Consider the following 20,575-nt stretch of genomic DNA (forward strand, 5'->3'; position numbering starts at 1 on the left):
CTTCCCACCCCTTCTCACGCCCCCTTTCTATCCGGGCTGAACTTGCACTTAGAGGGCATTGTAAGTGTCACTGTTCATCTCAGCGATCTCGAAAACTATGGCTTACACGGCAATATCTACTTTTTTCAGTTCCTTGTGTCATCATAAAGCTGGCACAGGAACTTCCCCAAAGATTTTCAACAGCAATTTGGTGAAAGTCTGGATTGTTTATGTTCTGTAGTGCATTAACTACATCTACTGTTGTGTTAAGAAAATTTTACCATAAAGTCACTTGTCCTCTCGCTGCACAAATCCCAGTTGGCTCTGAATCAGTCAAAAAATGGGATTTTTCAAGAACAGTTGACCTTTCGTATCCCAAGACGTTATATTATTTAGTTGACATATATTTTCTGGATCATGTTACCGTGTGCAACTAGGTCTCAGAAAGTGGGAAATGCGCCTGGTTCTCATCTGCGGTTTGACACATCAGTGGCAGACAGAAGCTTCTCCCATATGTCTCTTCACGAGTACATCCAGATATTCCACTTGTCTGTCATTTGTTAGGACTTTCTCCTGAGATGTCACGATGTTACCGCATCTTTAGACCTGGTGCTGGACTATGTCATTGGGTTGACAGGGAACTTGATTTATTTTAGCAATAAAAAGTTTCCGGACTCAGTAACTACGCATTATTACGGCCAATGGCACCGATATAACATTATCTATGCAGTATGTTGTGCGTGTGTGTGTGTACCTGTATATGATAGGTACAATACATTTGCCAATTCTTAAAAGTTTAGGTGCCTTTCTTGACAGCAAAGACACTCTAGTGCAGAGATCTTTAGAAAGGTACCACAAATTCTTCAGCACAGAGACAGGCCCAGTGTTCAGGATACGATAAACATAACGAGAATAGTATAGCTACAATAATGAGGCAACTATATATAATCTTGTTTTCTCCAGGTTTGATTTTTTTTCAATCTATTTTATCTCAGTCCTGGGGCTTCTCCATAACCACATCTTGATTCAAACGTCATATACTTTTCGGTTCGGATACGATTTTTTTGCAGGAACCACTCATCCAAAATTTTTTTGATCACCTAATTTTCAAAATTCTGATCATTTGGTAAGAACAATACCTGTTTCCCTAATGTATTGTAGTGTTTTGCATGGCATGACACCGTCATTCTTTGATTATATTTGCTCATGTATCTACTTGCATGGACATTCAATCTTTCTCATTCGCCCTTTATGCCGTTAAAGCTTTCGGTTTGATTGTGTACTCGAAAAGTGAAGATGAATAAATAAATCGTGAAATGTCGATCCGAGTTACCCGGAGGCAAAAACTGCTTTTTTTTTTTTTCATTTTTACGGACAACCACACCGTATAATTAAATACATGCTCATTAAAGCGGAAAGTACGAGTAAGTGGAACCGTATTCATTTAATTTAAAGCGCAAGGTTCGATCGAATGCTCCCGTCACATCAACGACACTTCATGAAACGTTACGTATGGGAATGATGTCATAGCTATTAGTTCGTTGCGTTTCTGTCCGTTACTTGGAGAAGGACAAAGCAAAAGGTGACAAATAAAAGAGCCAAAACCACTTATTATCAGTCGTTACCTCGCTTCAAAGTCGTTACAGTCTCGATAGCTTCCAAGTCTCCCCTTCTTTAATTCGTCGGATGTAACTCTACAACCACTTCGTCGTTACAACAGTTGTGCCACCAAACGAAACCTGACTTGATTTTTGTCCATTTTGACCAATCTGTGATGTCAGCCAGAAAGTGTGCCCTTGCGACGCCTCCTCTACTTTCTTATTATGTCGTTATTCCGCCCGTCTGAGCCCCTGTCAACATATTTTCAAGGTTCGCGTTCGGTATTTTTTACATCGGGCAATCTACGTCAGCAGGTTGCTCTCATCCTTACCTCCTCCTGTCCCTCTATTTCTTCTATTTTATATATATATATATATATATATATATATATATATATATATATATATATATATATATATATATATATATATATCATTGGCATCTATACATACATACATACATACATACGTACATAATACTTTTTCACTGACTCACCGCCATGACAGCTGACAATTAACGCTATATCAGTTGGCTATATATACTCTATATATAAATATATATGAATATAAGAAGGCCAATACAACACTATTTGAATGTTGCAACCATATATTTCGAGCACTTCCTTCTGTGCTCGAAATATATGGTTGCAACGTTCAAATGATGTTTTATGGGCCTTCTTATATTCACATTACACTGTGGTATTACAGTAAAAACATTCACATATATATATATATATATATATATATATATATATATATATATATATATATATATATATATTATATATATATATAAAAACTCAAGAACCCCCAAAATTTTCTGCACCTCCTTGTACTGACTATCCAGGAATTACTGTGCTGACTTTCCCTTTTAACCAGGTATTACTGAGGTGATTGTCTATTTATCCAGGTATTACTGTAGTGACTGTTTTATCCAGACCTTACTGTGATGACTGTCCATTTTATCCAGATACTGCTGTGGTGACTGTCCCATTTACCCCCCACTAAAGCTAAGCACAACACCCACATAACTGAAACACCTACACTAAACCTAAGCACACCCCCCCAATAAACCTGTACACCCCCAGTGAACCTAAACACCCCTGATGAACCTAAAGCATCCCCACTAAACCTAAACACACCCCTGATAAACCTAGAGCATCCCCACTAAACCTAAACACACCCCTGATAAACCTAAAGCATCCCCACTAAACCTAAACACACCCCTGATAAACCTAAAACATCCCCACTAAACCTAAACACACCCCTGATAAACCTAAAACATCCCCAATAAACCTAAACACACCCCCTTTTAAACCCAAAGCATCCCCACTAAACCTAAACACACCCCCTGATAAACCTAAAACATCCCCACTAAACCTAAACACACCCCCTGATAAACCTAAAACATCCCCACTAAACCTAAACACACCCCCTGATAAACCTAAAAGCATCCCCACTAAACCTAAAAACCCCTGATGAACCCAAAGCATCCCCACTAAACCTAAACACACCCCCTGATAAACCTAAAGCATCCCCACTAAACCTGAACACACCCCCTGATAAACCTAAAACATCCCCACTAAATCTAAACACACCCCCACTAAACCTAAACACAAACCTTGATACAAAATTATTAATCACATGAATGAAAAGCATTTTCAGTTATATATTTCTATGGTATTGAGTACATGAAATGATGTATCATAAACCCGTAGAGTTTATTTACCACATACGTTACAAAAGGAAGGGGTAATGGGATGGGGGAAGGGGAAGGGGGTACAGGTTTGAAACCAACCCTATTATTTAATTTGAGTCAAATAATGGCCATGTGCCAAATTTTGTCTACATCAGTCAAGCGGTTACCACGCAAGTTTCAAAGGGAAGTGGAAAGGGGTATGGGGGATGGGGGAAGGAGGTACAGGTTTGAAACCTACCCTAATATCTAAGTTGGGTCAAATGATGGCCACATGCCAAATTTTGTCTAGACCGGTCAAGCTGTTCGGATTTATATAGCGCACAAACATACATTCACTTTAACATATAGGAAGATATATATATATATATATATATATATATATATATATATATATATATATATATATGCGTGTGTGTGTGTGTGTATTTTATTGTTGCACCAATTAATCGGCAGATAATTAGTAACCGGCCATATCGGTCAGTTTGTCCATTAATCGATATCGGCTTTTTTTTTGGCTGACTATTCGGTTGTAATTAAAGATCATTCTTGGTATTTTTCCTTTTTATATGACGGGCTTGAATGGTTGACCCAAAAATTGGAAAACATGGATATCGACCCAAAAATTCGTGAAAATATTTTCTTGGACACACCCGCCAGTGTTATGGTAATATATCAGTAATCCCAGTGCTTGAACGCATTGATGTGAGCAACTGGAAATTACTCTGGGACTGCTCAGGGTTATAAATCCCCACAGGAAACAAGGATGCCAAAGTTGGAGAGATATCCCTTAACCCTCCTGAGGCTGAGGGGATTTGTGATTAAATGATTTTGCGAAAAGAAATTAATTTGGAAATTGTAACGATTCCAGTTACATGCTTTTTAAAGGATTAAGAATTTTTCAGAAAAATAATATCTGTTATCTAACCTAATTTTAGCCAATAAAAAAACTGAAGTCAAATTTGAAGACTTAAATTATAAGGCAAAAAATCAAAATTGGTCCATTTTCTGGGCATAGCTAAGTTCTTCCAGCTAGAAAAGTTAATAAATGATACCATGATAGTTCTGTGAATAAACATTCTGCATCTTAGTTCATCAGAGCAACATGTATAACTGTAAGCAACACTCACTCAAAAAGTTCTGTTATCATTTGAACAAAGAAAATCGCCCGAGCAGCTGTTTGTTTCAAATTCCCAGCCTCTTCTGCTCAACAGAGGCTATCAAATTTATATACCCTGGTTCACTCCACACTTGCAGACTTCCCTTTAGAGAAGACGTTCCTTTTAGAGAAGTCCTTCCTTTTAGAGAAGGAACTTCCTTTTAGAGAAGGACCTTCCTTTTAGAGAAGGACCTTCCTTTTAGAGAAGGACCTTCGAACAGCAAATGGTGTGACCACAGAAATGTTTCTGCTCGGAATGATATAACCTCTCGTTTCTGGATGTATCGCAAAAAAATATAAAACACTTTGTATGTGTCTGAAGACGTTCGTTCTCCTGTTCATTTCTGCATAAAATTAAGATTCCTGGTAACTCCCAAGACTGAGGGTATTATGGCGCCATAATCACTACTCCTTCTTATAGTAGTGTTTCGGTGATACAATGATTAAACGAGACGAAAACCTGTATGAAGGTACAGAATGTTGACGTGTTCATATATGCAGAAGATTGCACTATTGAATGACAGTTCAGTGGCATTTAAAAGTAGAAACTACAATAAAATCGGCCTAATGCTGCCATCATGTGCTCTCCAACAGTTGCTCCATAATTGTGATTAATTATGAAGATTACATTATCTACAGTTAATTACAATGTGCATTTCCACTTTCATATTGAAATACATAATTACATTGTAAATAATTGGCAGCCGGTTAATCAGCGCTGGCCGATAAGGCAGGGCTGATTGATCAGTAATCAGTAATAGGCCTATTTGCTTATTGATGCATTTTTAATATGTACGAGTGTATATGTATATATATATATAATTATGTATAAATGTCTGTATGTATATATATATTAAATATATGTATATATTTCTAATAACCATTCATACATAAATTTTTCATGATCTTAAGCATTAAGCCACTAGTGCCTCCCAAAGGAATTACCTGTGATACTGTAGCTTTATATATATATATATATATATATATATATATATATATATATATATATATATATATATATATGTTGTTATTGTTGTGTGTGTGGTCCCAAGACCAAGCTTTACCTGTATATATATATATATATATATATATATATATATATATATATATATATATATATATATATATATATATATATATTGTTGTTTGTGTGTGTGTCCCAAGACCAAGCTTTACCTAGTTTACCAAGGAAGGTGTATGGTGGGGGCATTGCGGCTTCAGAAGTGAGGCAGATGACAGAATTATCGATTAGGGAAGAGAAAGGTTCGTTCACACGAAGAGGATGACCTGTGTTTCAAATGTTTCCTTTTGGAGGAACAGTTATATAAGAAGCCTGAAAGTAAAAATTTAATAGTAAAAGTGTCTGCGCCAAATATGGACCCATGAAAGGCATATCATAGAGGAAAAGTGGAGGATGATAGTTTATATGGTTGTAAGATAAGTAGCTGATACTGTCGCTATGGGGTGGACATTTTTTATTGTCACGAGTTTGGTGTAAAATTGGGTTCGAGGCAACAGCTTCTCTATTTTCAATGGCTGTTTTGTATCTTTATGGATGGTGAGAGAGAGAGAGGAGTTTAAACATCGGTGCAAAGGTCTGGAAAGAAGTGAATGACTCATGAATTGAGTGTGGAATGGCCAATATCCGCAGGTGACACAGTGCAGATTAGTGACAGTAAAAAGATGCGGCAGAAAGTGGTGAGAGACTCTGAAAGGATTTGCATAAGCTCTGAGTAAGTCTGAAACAGAGTAAATGAAAAATGCAATTGAGTCATGCAATAGAAGAAGCAAATGACGTGCTTCCAAAGACTGGGAAGCCACTTACTGTCTAGGGAAGCCAACGTGGGAAAGCATGAAGAGATGGATTTCGGGCAAACTGTTCTTCATACACGTGAGGGTAAATTTTTTTTATTTCGAATAAAAGAAACAAGACTGAGTTAGCTCAGACGAAATTTTCGCATAGAATGCATAGTGTGCTACTAAGAATTAAAAAAAAAAATTACACCGAAGTTTCTTCAGCGCAATCGAGTTTCCTGTACCGCGTGTAATCAAGGTCAAGGAAAATAGATCTGTCTTTCGGTAGTCTCAGTATAATGTTGTACGAGCCACGGCCCATCAAACTATAACCACGGCTCAGTCCTATATCGTTGCCAGACGCACGATTATGGCTAACTTTAATCTTAGATAAAATAAAAACTACTGAGGCCAGAGGGCTGCAATTTGGTATGTTTGATGAATGGAGAGTGGATAATCAACATACCAATTTGCAACCATCTAGCCTCAGTAATTTTCAAGATCTGAGGGCGGACAGTAAAAGTGTGGACAGAAAAAGTGCGGACGGATAGACAAATCCGGCACAATAGTTCTCTTTTACAGAAAACAAAAAAATGAGAAATCTGAATATTCACGTTGGAGGACGTAAAAATGTTTGCTGGTTAATTGATGGCTCAGAGTGCATTAGGAGGGAGGAGGAGGAGAAGACTTAGAAAGTTTTGGGTAGATGGGGAAAAAATAAGTATTAGAAAGAAAGAACCTTAATTGCCCGGATGAGCAAGAGTGGCAGCGTTGTAGTTGACCCTTCCGTATGCGACGCCAAACGCCATTTACGTACCCAGCACTTGGAAATCAGCCATCATCGAGCAGTTAATGCATGCAAGCAAACGTGACCGTTGTGTTTATTTGCAGAAACAACCCTCGTTAAGGAAAGAGGCTTAACTTTGAAAAAGATATCCACAAAATATACCTGCTCTATATACATACATATTTATAGAAACATGCATTCAAGTCAGCCGTCCATCAAAAGAAGAACAGAGCCATCCAGTATTTAACAAAATACAAAGGCTCGTTCCGTGAACTTTCCAATATTAAATGAATGAATGTTTTTGCCTCAGCCAATTAACATTACTTTTTTGTCTGATGAACATTTTTTGTTCCGTGTATCGTTTTTTTCTGAGCGATTTATATATATTTAGTCAAAGCGTATGATTCCATGTTGAGTATTAATGCCAGAGTAAAAAACACCGTTATGGGTTTTTACACTTCCTCTGAGGGTGTGTGCGCGCGCGCGTGTGTGTGTGTGTTTTCAGTGAGAACTCCGTGTCTCCTTGTATAAAAGAAGAGCATTACATCGAATCCAAATCTCGTTATTTGTCTCTCTGGGAATCCAGTAGTGGTGGCTTTTCAACTCAATAATTGAATGAGCACAGTGCATCTCCCGAACATTGTTGAACTAAGCATTGAATTACATACTTACTTGTTGTTGACGGCTGTGAGTCACGGTTCCGGTAATGCACACACACAGACACACAGATTGAGAGAGAGAGAGAGAGAGAGAGAGAGAGAGAGAGAGAGAGAGAGAGAGAGAGAGAGAGAACCACGGATGTGAATGTTCAGTTCTCTTCAGTTTGCAAACCGGGGACTCGACAAGGTAATCCTCACTCCTTGAGGTAGAATCATTAATAAGATATTCATATCATTCTCTCTCTCTCTCTCTCTCTCTCTCTCTCTCGTGCAATCGATGTGGTACAAAAAAGCATCACAACAGATTTTGAAACATGGTAAATTGTTACATGATAAAAAATATAATTCTCCAACAAAAATCAGCCATGATTCGCAGGCCCCGCGGATAGCGCGGAAACTATTATAATACTGTATTTGCTCGCAACGGAGAGAGAGAACGTTTAGGGATAAATCTTTTTCTCTTGGGAAGTTCTCGACGACTGTTAAATCGTGGTCTTGTCTTTAATAGTTGCTGGCTGTATAACATTTTTAAATATTCAGTTTGATTTGTTCTAAGAACCAGAAAATGAAAAATTGGTTTGCTGGGAATTTAAATGCAGTATATCGATTCATGCTAATTAATGCACACTTGAATAACTTGTATATGGATGCGTGTTAAACATTTATATTACCTTAGGTCATTCACTTTGTTGTAATGAATGTACACTTATGTAGACATGTATTTGTTTCTAAATAAACGTGCAAGTTTTTATAATTTAATCTTTTATCATAATTAAAATAGGACCAAATAAACTATACCTACATATGTAACTTGCACGTATACATTTTCCTAGATCTAATGGTTCTGTGCTAATTAAACATATATAAGTTATATACAAAATATCACAAAATTATATGCTCATAGACTTATATATATATATATATATATATAATTTATATATATATATATACACTATATATATGTAGATTTAATAGCTTCATACCATTTAATTAATGTTGTTCACGAGCTGTGCTTATGTGCACATATATGCACATAAACTTCTGCTGATTATTGCCGACTTACTAAATAAAACATGCAAATATAATGTGCAGAAGCATATTTAATTATTGCCCAATTATATACAGTTGATGATATTTACTAAACTTCTGCGAACGCACCATTTAAAAATCACTGTTCACTTTCAGGCCACTAATGAGTTTCTGGTCAAACTGATGTTTATTCTTTTTGATCTCTGGTAGTTCGTAAGCGGCTGAATGAATTCATTCACGACGCAAACATCTCGGTACATGTCCATCGCAGTTCTTAACACTTTGCAGTTCCTCGCTGGACTGGTCGGTACCGTTCTCGGCTAGCACTCTGCAGGGCCCGAGTTCGAATCTCCGGCCGGCCAATGAAGAATTAGAGGAATTTATTTCTGGTGATAGAAATTCATTTCTCGCTGTAATGTGGTTCGGATTCCACAATTAGCTGTAGGTCCCGTTGCTAGGTAACCAGTTGGTTCTTAGCCACGTAAAATAAGTCTAATCCTTCGGGCCAGCCCTAGGAGAGCTGTTAATCAGCTCAGTGATCTGGTTAAACTAAGGTATACTGAACTTAGCACTTTGAGAAAGAGAAAACTAAAAGAAAACGCCACTTATGAAGGCAGTAGATAAACAGATGAATAAAGTAGGTAAAGGGAGAATCATATGGTATTATCTTTCGAAGAAGTGGCGGTTTTGTCACTGACTGTTTTGCTTGATTGCTTAATTATTTCAAAGCTTTGGCAGCGAATACCCCACCAATATCGGATCCATTATGCCGTGGGAGTGACTTACACCCACAGGGGATTTCGCATCCACATTGGTCAGGATTCAAATCTATTCCATTCTAGGGTGTGGACATGAGTGGCAGTGGCTTTATTCCACTCTCCCACCATGAGAGATAGGAAATTATTTTTTTTTTTTTTTTGTCTACTGCTCCTGGTGAATTCAGGTGTTCTGTATTGAGAACCAAATTCAACTCATATTCTCCATAATTATCAAATACTAAGTTTGTTACACAACTATAACAAATATGAATTGTAATCCACTAACAATTCTTTTATACTGTATTTGCTTAATGTGTAATAACTTACCTTCCCCCCACCGTCCCATGACCAGGATTCAAACCTATGACCTCTCGACTAAGAACATGGAGGAGAGTGACTTTAAGCAGTCAGCCACGAAGGAAAATACGAATTGTTTTCGACTCTGGTAATATATGTTCTTGTCGAATTCGGTAATTCTTGCATTGCTCACTAATTATTCAGATTGAATCATAGGTGAATTTGAGGGTAAATGGAAATATCTTTGCATTCGCCTTCCTTCTCAATCACTTTTATTTGACAAATATCAATACTTCATCCCAAAATTGACTCGATTAGAGACGGGAAGTTACCAGCTCGCTCAAAGTGTGTCATTCTTTCTCCATTATCAAGGCTGGTAACATTAAACAGAAAGATTTCCCCAAACAGACTTTCAAATACACTCTACCTCCAGAACTTGGTAGATTTCACCCCGCGTCACTCGTTGTTGACGGCGAACAACGGCAATTATCACAATGAAGCAAGTTTGCGCTGATAAAGACCGGTTTGTGACGAGGGTTCTCCCCTACCGCGCTCTTCGGAAATTTTATGATTTCAGCCAATATGTCGTCTTATGCGAGGCTGTCTCAAAGGCGGTTTCCCCCCTCTCTCTTTGTTACTGTAATGGCTTTCCACTCTTGTGTGCATTTAACTTCGAAAGTGTTCGATGAAAAGCCTGGTTATTATCGCTCTCCTCCGATGCGTTTTTTTTTTTTTTTTTTTTGGTAATTTACTTTTTTCCGACGTTGCTTTGTTTGTCGTGTTCATTTCCAGTGATGTTCTGTTTCGTCCTTCCTTCACTAATGCTTGTCCTGTCGCGAGGTAAAGTTGCTTTTGGAGCAAGTGTTAGTTCCTCGTTGGACGAGTCGGGATAGAGTTCTCGGCTAGCGCTCTGCAAGGCCCGAGTTGGAGTCTCCGGCCGGCCAGTGAAGAATTAGAGGAATTGATTTCTGGTGACAGAAATTCATTTCTCGCTATAATGTGGTTTGGATTCCACAATAACCTGTAGGTCCCGTTGCTAGGTAACCAATTGGTTCTTAGCCACGTCAAATAAATCTAATCCTTCGGGCCAGCCCTAGGAGAGCTGTTAATCAGCTCAGTGGTCTGGTTAAACTAAGGTATACTTGACTTTGGAGCAAGTGGTACATTTTAGGCTTCAGAGAAAATTAAATTTCTCGCACCAGAAATTTTAAATTTTCAGTCCCCACTCTTTTTCTTATTTCGTCTTTGTTTTTGCTACAGGCATGGCCTCGTAATAGACGCGAGATTGCCTCCCCCACCTGCCTCAGCTTTAAAAAATTGTATAATTTGTTCGATTTTAATAATGAGTATACAAGGCTGATGAAATTCCAATATGTTTCGTTGCTCCCATTTCGATACACGCAAGAAACCTTGGTAAAACACAAGGCGCTTTTGCATAAATGAACATTTCCATTTGGGAAACTTACAAAAAAGGAGTTTTTCAACTTCTAATAAATCAGTTGCATCTTTTCTTGAAAGCCAGCTTTCTTTTCTATGCTTTACTTTGATGACAGATTTCAAGCTAACTGGAAAAATACATAAAAGAATTTCACTGTGACAGACGTGACTCTTAGCATTTATCTTGCTTTTTAGAATTAAAACTCAATTGGAAAAGTGTATAAAAGAATTTCACTGTGACAGACTCTTAGCATTTATCTTGCTTCTTAAAATTAAAACTAGGATAGACTGGAAGCAGAATAATCAAAATAACAATTGTAATAGCAATGATAATAAAAAGCTTTTATTCTTATGTCGATGGAAATGCAGTTTAGGCATTGCAGGCTATTGCTTACCATCGCATATATGAAAAGTGCATTAGAACGCAAACGGCCGTCGTAAGCAAATGTCAATAGCCAATGGAGTTTCAATGGCTGCTCCTTGATTTTCATTGACCTTACATCGGCGAGGCGATTTCTCAGAGGCTTTGGATGGAAATCGAAGGATTTTACTTCTAGTATTACAGATCCGTTTGTTGATGAGGTAATGTTTAAATTGTCCGCGTTTGGGGACGCTGCGTCAGTATGGTTGAAATGAGAGAGAGAGAGAGAGAGAGAGAGAGAGAGAGAGAGAGAGAGAGAGAGAGAGCATAAAATTAATGATTTAAATCAACTCTCAATTATGGTGGTAAATTTTTAACGCTCTGGGATAGTGTGTTGTATTGATTAAGAGAGAGAGAGAGAGAGAGAGAGAGAGAGAGAGAGAGAGAGAGAGAGAGAGAGAGAGAGAGAGAGGGAGAGAGAGAGAGAATTGCCCGTGGAGAAACCATTCTCTACTAATCGAACAACATTCAATATTTGGTGATACTAGTTCTAGGTGGCCTTACGCCAGCAAGGCTCCTCTTCTCGTGAAAAAATAAATCCTCTTGTGGAAATCCTGTAAAAAACATAGTTTGAAATGGCATCGTGAAGATTAACGTCGTTAATTTAACAGGCAGGAGCCCAATAGCGTCAATTTCCCGATATTCCATTAGTGATGACAGTATTAATTATAAATAACGCTCCCGGCGGAGACAAAAATGGGAGATATTTAAGTCAGAAATCGTCGTTTCCAGGAACTTCACATCAGTGGCAATGCTATCAAATAGAATGAAATTGTCCAACAGACAAAAAGACTTTTCAAAGAAGGAAATATTATATGATACAGTCTTCCAACTTCTCGCACAGATTCGAAAGTTATTGTTATAAATGCTGCTAATGTCTCGAGTTTTATCGATGGATTTTAGCGAAGAGCTGTGGGAAATGAAAGTGACAATTACATTTCGAGATAGATTCTGATCGGGATGCAGACCCAATATTATTTTGGAGGGTTGGTTACTTTCTGTTTTCTGGTTTAGCTCAATTTTCAAACGTGATAAGAGGGCATTAAACCTTTTTTTTTTTATGCAAAGACCAGTGAGACTAGCGACCAAGTGGCCTTAACTAATTCAGGCACGAGAGAAAATTGATGGAGGGGGAAAGTCAGAGTGGTTCAGCTTTTATAGCAGTGATCTTAAATGATAACAGGTTTCGTGTCAAGATCACAGGAGCAAGAAGGAAGTGATAGAACTGGCAGGAAAGTGGAAGCAATAGGTTAACCAAATGTAAGTAACGCAAAGAAATCTGAGGTTGAACATAGAGACAATGAGTTGCTGTAACAGAAGACACCCACCCTAAAGAAAACGGAGTGTCAGTTGAGATGAGACATCCACCCTAAAGAAAACGGAATGTCAGTTGAGATTAGACATCCATCCTAAAGAAAACGGAATGTCAGTTGAGATTAGACATCCACCCTAAAGAAAACGGAGTGTCAGTTGAAAGGTCATTTATGAATTTGACCTGAAATCTAGAAGCAGTCTCTGAATGCCTCTTTGAAGTTATCACAAAAATCTGCCCATAAAAAAAAAGATCTGCTTATTGTCTGATCAGGCAAAAACGACAATGTCGTGACGTGGAAGAAAGACCAAATTTGGTGTAGTGTTCAGTATCGGATTCTTTTCCAGCTGTGATAACCAGGCAGAGTCGTCTGAAGGAGTCGAAGGGACTGATTCAAGGTTCTCTCTTCTAATTTGGGTTTCAAATGTTTACCCAAGAGCGTCTTGGACGTTGATATAGAACATTGTATTTATTTACTTTTTATTTTACCTTCCACTTGTTTCAGCAATCCTAATACAGATACTGAGATATAGCAGTTGTTTATTCTTTTTTATCTTCGTTTCTAAATTTTTATCCAACCAAATCTTTCGTGATATTTTAAGTTTTGAATATTCGTCAACTGCATTTCATCTGATAAGATCTAAAACAGTTGCATTCATCCCCTTTTTTTTTTTATTTCAACTTCTAGATTTACATTCAGTATTATTGTAGGTGTTAAGACAAAGGAATTTTGTTCATTCATTTTACTTTAGCTTCTATATATGTTTATCCCTGCCCTGAAGGCAACAGGTTGTATCTCCTTTATCGTAGTCATGTATGACCCCTTCTTGAATTGAATATAGAACTTAGGTCAAGGGCCAAGCACTGGGATCTTTGAGGTCATTCAGCGCTGAAACGGAAATTGACAGTGCAAGGTTTGAAAGGTGTAACAGGAGGGAAACCTCACAGTTGCACTATGAATCAACTGTTAGGAGAGGGTGGAAAGTAAGATGGAAGGAAGAGAATATGAAAGGAGGTACAGTAAAAGGAACGAAAGGGGTTGCAGCAGCTAGGGACCGAAGGCACGCTGCTAAGAGCCTCAAGGAATGCCTACAGTGCACCGCATGAGGTGCGCTTGAGGCACCACCCCCCTACGGGGAATGTCACCCCTTCTTGTCCCTCCCCTAGTTGATTCTATTTCCGTGTTTTGTTGCTAACACTTAAATACCTATTTGTGACTATTTTTTTTTTTTTTTTTGCCATGGGGCCTCATGTTTACAGTGGGATCTGAACAGGTAGTTAGGCCACTCAGCCATGATGTCACTTTACACTAGAGTTACCCACATATTTAGAATGATGATTTCTTTGTATTTACTGGTATTTTGTCTTTACTTTTACTTTTTGCCAGTTAATTCGGTCTTAACTCTGCTTATCAGCCCGTTGGTATATTCGCCATTTTATGACTTGCTGATCTTACCAACACATTCTTATCTCTCTTTTTTGTCAATTCCCTTGTATTTATCACTTTCCTTTTCACCAATTCCCCGCCCCCCACTTTTTTTTTTTAAAGTGACAGTTACGTTTGGATTTCTTAATGTGTCAGTTTTTCTTTTGCTGTCGTTCTTAAACCTGTTTCTTGACGCTCTCTAGATGTTTCCTGGTTCGCTTTAAAGTCAGAGAAGTTGCATTCATCAAAAATGGAAAGCGAAAACTTGGAGCAAGTCTGACAACTGATTATCAGCGTATAATATAAATGTCATCATTCAGTAACCCTTTTCTCTAATTTAGTCACATACAAAATCGAAACCAAACATCTTACCTGTGACAAGATTACATCTTTCAAAACCATTTCGTGAAAAAATATACACCGGTAATAACGAAGGTTGAAAATGAGCAATAGACAATGCATTACAGTCTAACGTAAAAAAAAAAAGTTTCCAAACTTACCAATGCGGATAACATCGGATGCCGATGTTTCAGGAAGGATGAGAAGCGCCAGGAACATCCATCTCAAAGGATTAGACGAACTGAAACTCGAAGTCTTATAGGAGAAGTTAGAACTCCCGTGTTTTCCTCTGCGTTTGTTTTGATCCGTAATTTGACTTCTTCCTCCCCGCTGGTGACGACGTGGAGCGCCTCTTCCTGTCGGGAGATCAAAGTCTCGCAACAGCATTTCGGAACTCTCTGCTTACTTCAGATCTTTGTTCCTGTCCGGGTTATGTTGCGCGTTTCACTACATTTTCCGTGACTAAGATGACACTCGGCAGAACATTATTTTTCCATCGCGTTTCGCTAGTTTCCTCAAATTTTCTGAGAAGTATGTTGTTTCATTAATTTCATTGTTTTCGTTTCCGTGCCACTTCTTTGACGGGTTAAATTTCGTTAGCGTTTTATTCTTTACTCCTTTTTCTATCTAAATTCCTTCCTGTTGCATTCCCATCGTTAAAATCTCATTCAAAATACTGGTTTTTCAGTAAACTTCATCCGTAGGTGAATTTTCCGACTGCTTGTATTGAATATCAGGCAATACATTATATATCTTCCCTGCAGTCCTTTGCTGAAGGTGGTTCCTGTGAGCCACTCACACCAATTAATTAAGCGTCCTTCGACAATAAACGAAGGACTGATATTGAGGAAAGACGGAGTGAGACATATTTCTCTCTGCTGAACATGGAAATAGCCTCCTCCATGGCTGAATGATTGTGAGTATGGATGATTGCATTGTTTGGTATGGATGAACTAAATTTGGTACTACACTACTGGATAGTTGCTTATATATGGATGGTTGACTGTCTGTGTGGATCATCTAAAATTGGTGCTACGCTGCCGGATGGTTGCGTATATATGGATGGTTGGCTGTCTGTATGTATGACCTAAAGTTGTTACTTACACTAGTGGCTAGTTGCTTATAAATGGATGGTTGTCTGTATGTATGACCTTTGGTACTACACTACTGGATAGTGGTTGGCGTATATGTGGATGGTTTGGCTGTCTGTATGTATGACCTTGGTAACACTAGTGGATAGTTGCTATACTTGGCTGGACCTAAAGTTGGTACTACACTACTGGATAGTTGCTTATATATGGATGGTTGGCTGTCTGTATGTATGACCTGACCTAAATATTGGTGCTTGGCTGTCTGCCGGATAAAGTTGGTACTACACTAGTGGATAGGTTGACTGGATGGTTGGCTGTCTGTGGTATGACTTATTGACTAACTAGTGGATAGTTGCTTATATATGGATGGTTGGCTGTCTGGATGACCTAAAGTTGGTACTACACTAGTGGATAGTTGCTTATATATGGATGGTTGGCTGCCTGTATGTGTGACCTAAAGTTGGTACTGCACTAGTGGATAGTTGCTTATATATGGATGGTTGGCTGTCTGTATGTATGACCTAAAGTTGGTACTACACTAGTGGATAGTTGCTTATATATGGATGGTTGGCTGTCTGTATGTATGACCTAAAGTTGGTACTACACTAGTGGATAGTTGCTTATATATGGATGGTTGGCTGCCTGTATGTGTGACCTAAAATTGACACACTAGTGGATAGTTGCTACTGGATGGTTGGCTGCCTGTATGTATAAAGTTGGTACTGGGATAGTTGCTTATATATGGATGGTTGGCTGTCTGTATGTATGACCTAAAGTTGGTACTACACTAGTGGATAGTTGCTTATATATGGATGGTTGGCTGTCTGTATGTGTGACCTAAAGTTGGTACTACACTACTGGATAGTTGCGTATATTTGGATGGTTGGCTGTCTGTATGTATGACCTAAAATTGGTGCTATGCTGCCGGATGGTTGCGTATATATGGATGGTTGACTGTCTGTATGTATGACCTAAAATTGACACTACACTACTGGATAGTTGCGTATATATGGATGGTTGGCTGTCTGTATGTATGACCTAAAGTTGGTACTTCACTACTGGATAGTTGCGTATAGGCCTATATGGATGGTTGACTGATTGTGTGACCTAAAATTGATACTGCACTACCAGATAGTTGTTTATATATGGATGGTTGACTGTGTGTATGGATCATCTAAAATTGATACTACACTGCTGGATGGTTGCGTATATATGGATGGTTGACTGTCTGTGTGGATCATCTAAAATTGGTGCTACGCTGCCGGATGGTTGAGTGTATGGACGGTTGCAAAGTGTCTGCATGGATGACCTGAAATGGGTGCTACACTGTTGGATGGTTGTGTGTACATGAGCGCTTACATAGCATCCGTATGGATGGCTTCAAACAGGTGAAACACGAGTGTACTCTCTGGCCTCAGAAAGTTGTCAAAAGTTACTAATTCTGCTGGTATGACTTCGGCGTATTTACTGATTATTATAACCACTGGGTGATATGGAAATATAATGGTGTTTAGCGAGCACAGAAAAGCGGGTGTAACCAGAATCGTATTTCACACTTACTAATAGCGTGATTACCACTTAAATGTGGCCAGTCATGTGTTTTCATGAAGGTGATTTGTTGTTAATATCATAGATTGATTAGAGGCTGACTATGGCTGGAGGTGTGAAATAAAGAAAAGAATTAACATAAAAAAACACAAATCATTTCAGCTACATTGTTGATGCAGTGGGCTATATCAGTCTCTCTCTCTCTCTCTCTCTCTCTCTCTCTCTCTCTCTCTCTCTCTCTCTCTCTCTCTCTCTCTCTCTCTCTCTGAAGACGACACAGCCTAAACTTATCAAGGAGGAAGGTCTGTACGTGACATCACTCAGATCGCAAATGGAAACATTTCCTAAGTTTTTATTTTTTTTTTAAGCCGCCAAAGTTAGGAAATGTCACAGGGAAGAAAGTAGCGAAAACTATTCCAAAGAACGCATCAAAGAGAAAGATGAAAGATAGGTATTATGGTTAGGAAAAATACACATGTATATATGTATGTATATATATATATATTATATATATATATATATATATATATATATATATATATATATATATATATATATATATATATATATATATATATGTATGTAGAGTCAGCAGCTCCTCTCCCACGCTCTATGTATTACAAGTGTCCACAACAATTACCTCGACTCCAACCATTCTTCTAACCAGCATAGGTTCGGAGCTCTCCTGGGGTGAGGAATTTCTTTAGTCATTTACTTCTTGAACTTACGGCTTTTGGTGGCAGTCTCATACAGGTGATAGCCAATTTAGAAGTCGAGAAGTCATTGTGGCAGTAAAATAAAGGAAAATTATGCACACACAAAACATACACACACATATAAAGGTATGTATGTATGTGTGTGTAAATATATATATATATATATATATATATATATATATATATATATATATATATATATATATATATATATATATATATATATGTATATATATATAGATAGTATATAACTAGATATAGATACATTTGTGGATATAAGAAATTCTAAAAGAAGATTAAAGTTATTGTCATTTCAAGCGTGTGAATAAGCGGAGCCTCTTTTATTTATAACATTGAATTATATAAAACGTTGAAAAATTACTAACAGTTCTGTTCATAATTTTTTATTTTTATTTTTCCCTCTCTCTCTCTCTCTCTCTCTCTCTCTCTCTCTCTCTCTCTCTCTCTCTCTCTCTCTCTCTCTCTCTCTCTAAAATGAAAAGTCTGTACATCACCGAAAAAGCGAAAATGTCGGGAAAAATAAAGCTTCGTTTTCCAGCCAAAAAACACATACGCTTTGTAAGCCTCATGAATAGTGTCGCATATGATAATGTATTACTGGCACCTTAACATAAGAATTTATAAATTTTTGCCATGCCCCAGCACGGAAAAAACGAAAAGAGGGGTAAAATGTGGGGTTAAAGCTCTTCCCTTTTAAATGATCAAACAATAAAATACACACACACACACCGATATATATATATGTGTGTGTGTGTGTGTGTGCGTGTGTGTCTGTTCGCACATGCAGCTGAGAGTGTGTGGATGCACGAACTGCTCGTGAGATTTATAATTCCGTCTTCGTGCGGTCGAATATTATGTGCAAAATGTGAAGTGGAATCTTACGATTTAGTATTTAATAAGACAGTGATTTATAATTCAGACTTTTCATCCTATTTGTAATTTCATTTTTTGAAGGCTGTGAAATAATGTTAATAATATAACAACAACAACAACAATAATAATAATAATAATAATAATAATAATAATAATAATAATAATAATAATAATAATAATAATAATAATATTAATAATAATAATAATAATAATAAAAATAATAATAATAATAATAATAATAATAGTAATAATAATAATAATAATTATTATTATTATTATTATTATTATTATCACTTGGCGGATAGTATGTAGATCACAGCCAAAAGTAAAACGAAAGAAGAAACGTCAGATAGAATAACAAGAAAATAGATATCAGAGTCAGTCATTCTTCTTTTAGCAATAAAAGAAAATGAAGATTCAGATTCGAGCATCATATTACAAGCACAGCATCAATGTGAAGGGAACTGATATTGACAGGAAAAAGAAGTGATTCTTTTTCTCTCGTATATCTTTTAAACTATTTAGGTACCCATTTTATAATCAAGAAATGGCAACAACGAAAATAATGTCAATATTTTAATATATATATATATATATATATATATATATATATATATATTATACATTTTGACATAATAATAATAATAATAATAATAATAATAATTAGAAAAATAAAACCCATTGTTTGTTATAGTAATAACAAAAATAACTTTGAAAACAACAGTATAAGTAATAGAAAAAGATAATAATAATAATAATAATAATAATAATAATAATAATAATAATAATAATAATAATAATAATGAGATTCACTTATACAACACTCCTAATGATCACATCGACATTTTCCCGAGATTATACACTTGTTTAACTTCTTTATTTGATTCATGGTTTTAATTCTGTATGAGAATACAGAACTTGCTTCCTTTACACTCCAGATTACATCCCGTTGCATTCGCAAACTGCAACTATAGCGCTCAAGGCTTATAATCGTTCCACAAACTCACTATCAACACCAAAACTTTTCTTGACAACTTCGGCGAAATTGTTTTCATAATCAAAGTTCTAAACGCTGCTCCTTCGCGGGAAGATGAAAGGGAGACCATTTTTGTTTGTAAACATCTCTGCATACCTTCAACGAAACTATTAGGAACTCTTCCCCACTCAGGAAAAATTAATCCATAAAGACCCGTGTTATCACGGCGGTGGAAAGCCAGAAGTTCGGACTGAACTCGAGGGAGAGAGAGGTACGCGTCTACTCGGTTCGAGTTAAAGTCGGCGTCTGGCACGAGTGAGAGAAAATCGTCTGCCGCAACCTTGCTGTGGGTTGCCAGTTCGTCGCCATTGGAAGGACATTCTGATTCATTATGTGACTTCCTCATATATATATATATATATATATATATATATATATATATATATATATATATATATATATATATATATATATATATATATATGTATGTATGTGTATGTATATATATATATATATGTATATATATATATATATATATATATATATATATATATATATATATATATATATATATATATGTATGTATATATATATATATAAAAAACACTGATTTATGTGCAAAGATTAACATATTACTGGAAAACTCTAGTGCGTAACCA

The 20,575-nt window shown here is 36.9% G+C and overlaps 1 long non-coding RNA gene across 1 annotated transcript in view; it reads right to left on the bottom strand.

Moving 5' to 3' along the window:
• LOC136829250 (uncharacterized) overlaps positions 1-20,208 on the bottom strand; it is a 72,852-nt gene extending 52,644 nt beyond the window's left edge. Inside the window, exons 1-2 of the long non-coding RNA XR_010850335.1 lie at positions 20,073-20,208; positions 14,853-15,475 (exon numbers count right to left, since the gene is read on the bottom strand). This is a non-coding gene — a long non-coding RNA (uncharacterized lncRNA). The remainder of the gene's footprint in view (positions 1-14,852; positions 15,476-20,072) is intronic.
• Between the last annotated feature and the right edge of the window lie 367 nt (positions 20,209-20,575).

The sequence above is a fragment of the Macrobrachium rosenbergii genome, chromosome 44 (genome assembly GCF_040412425.1).
Source record: "Macrobrachium rosenbergii isolate ZJJX-2024 chromosome 44, ASM4041242v1, whole genome shotgun sequence".
NCBI classification, from domain to species: Eukaryota; Metazoa; Arthropoda; class Malacostraca; order Decapoda; family Palaemonidae; genus Macrobrachium; species Macrobrachium rosenbergii.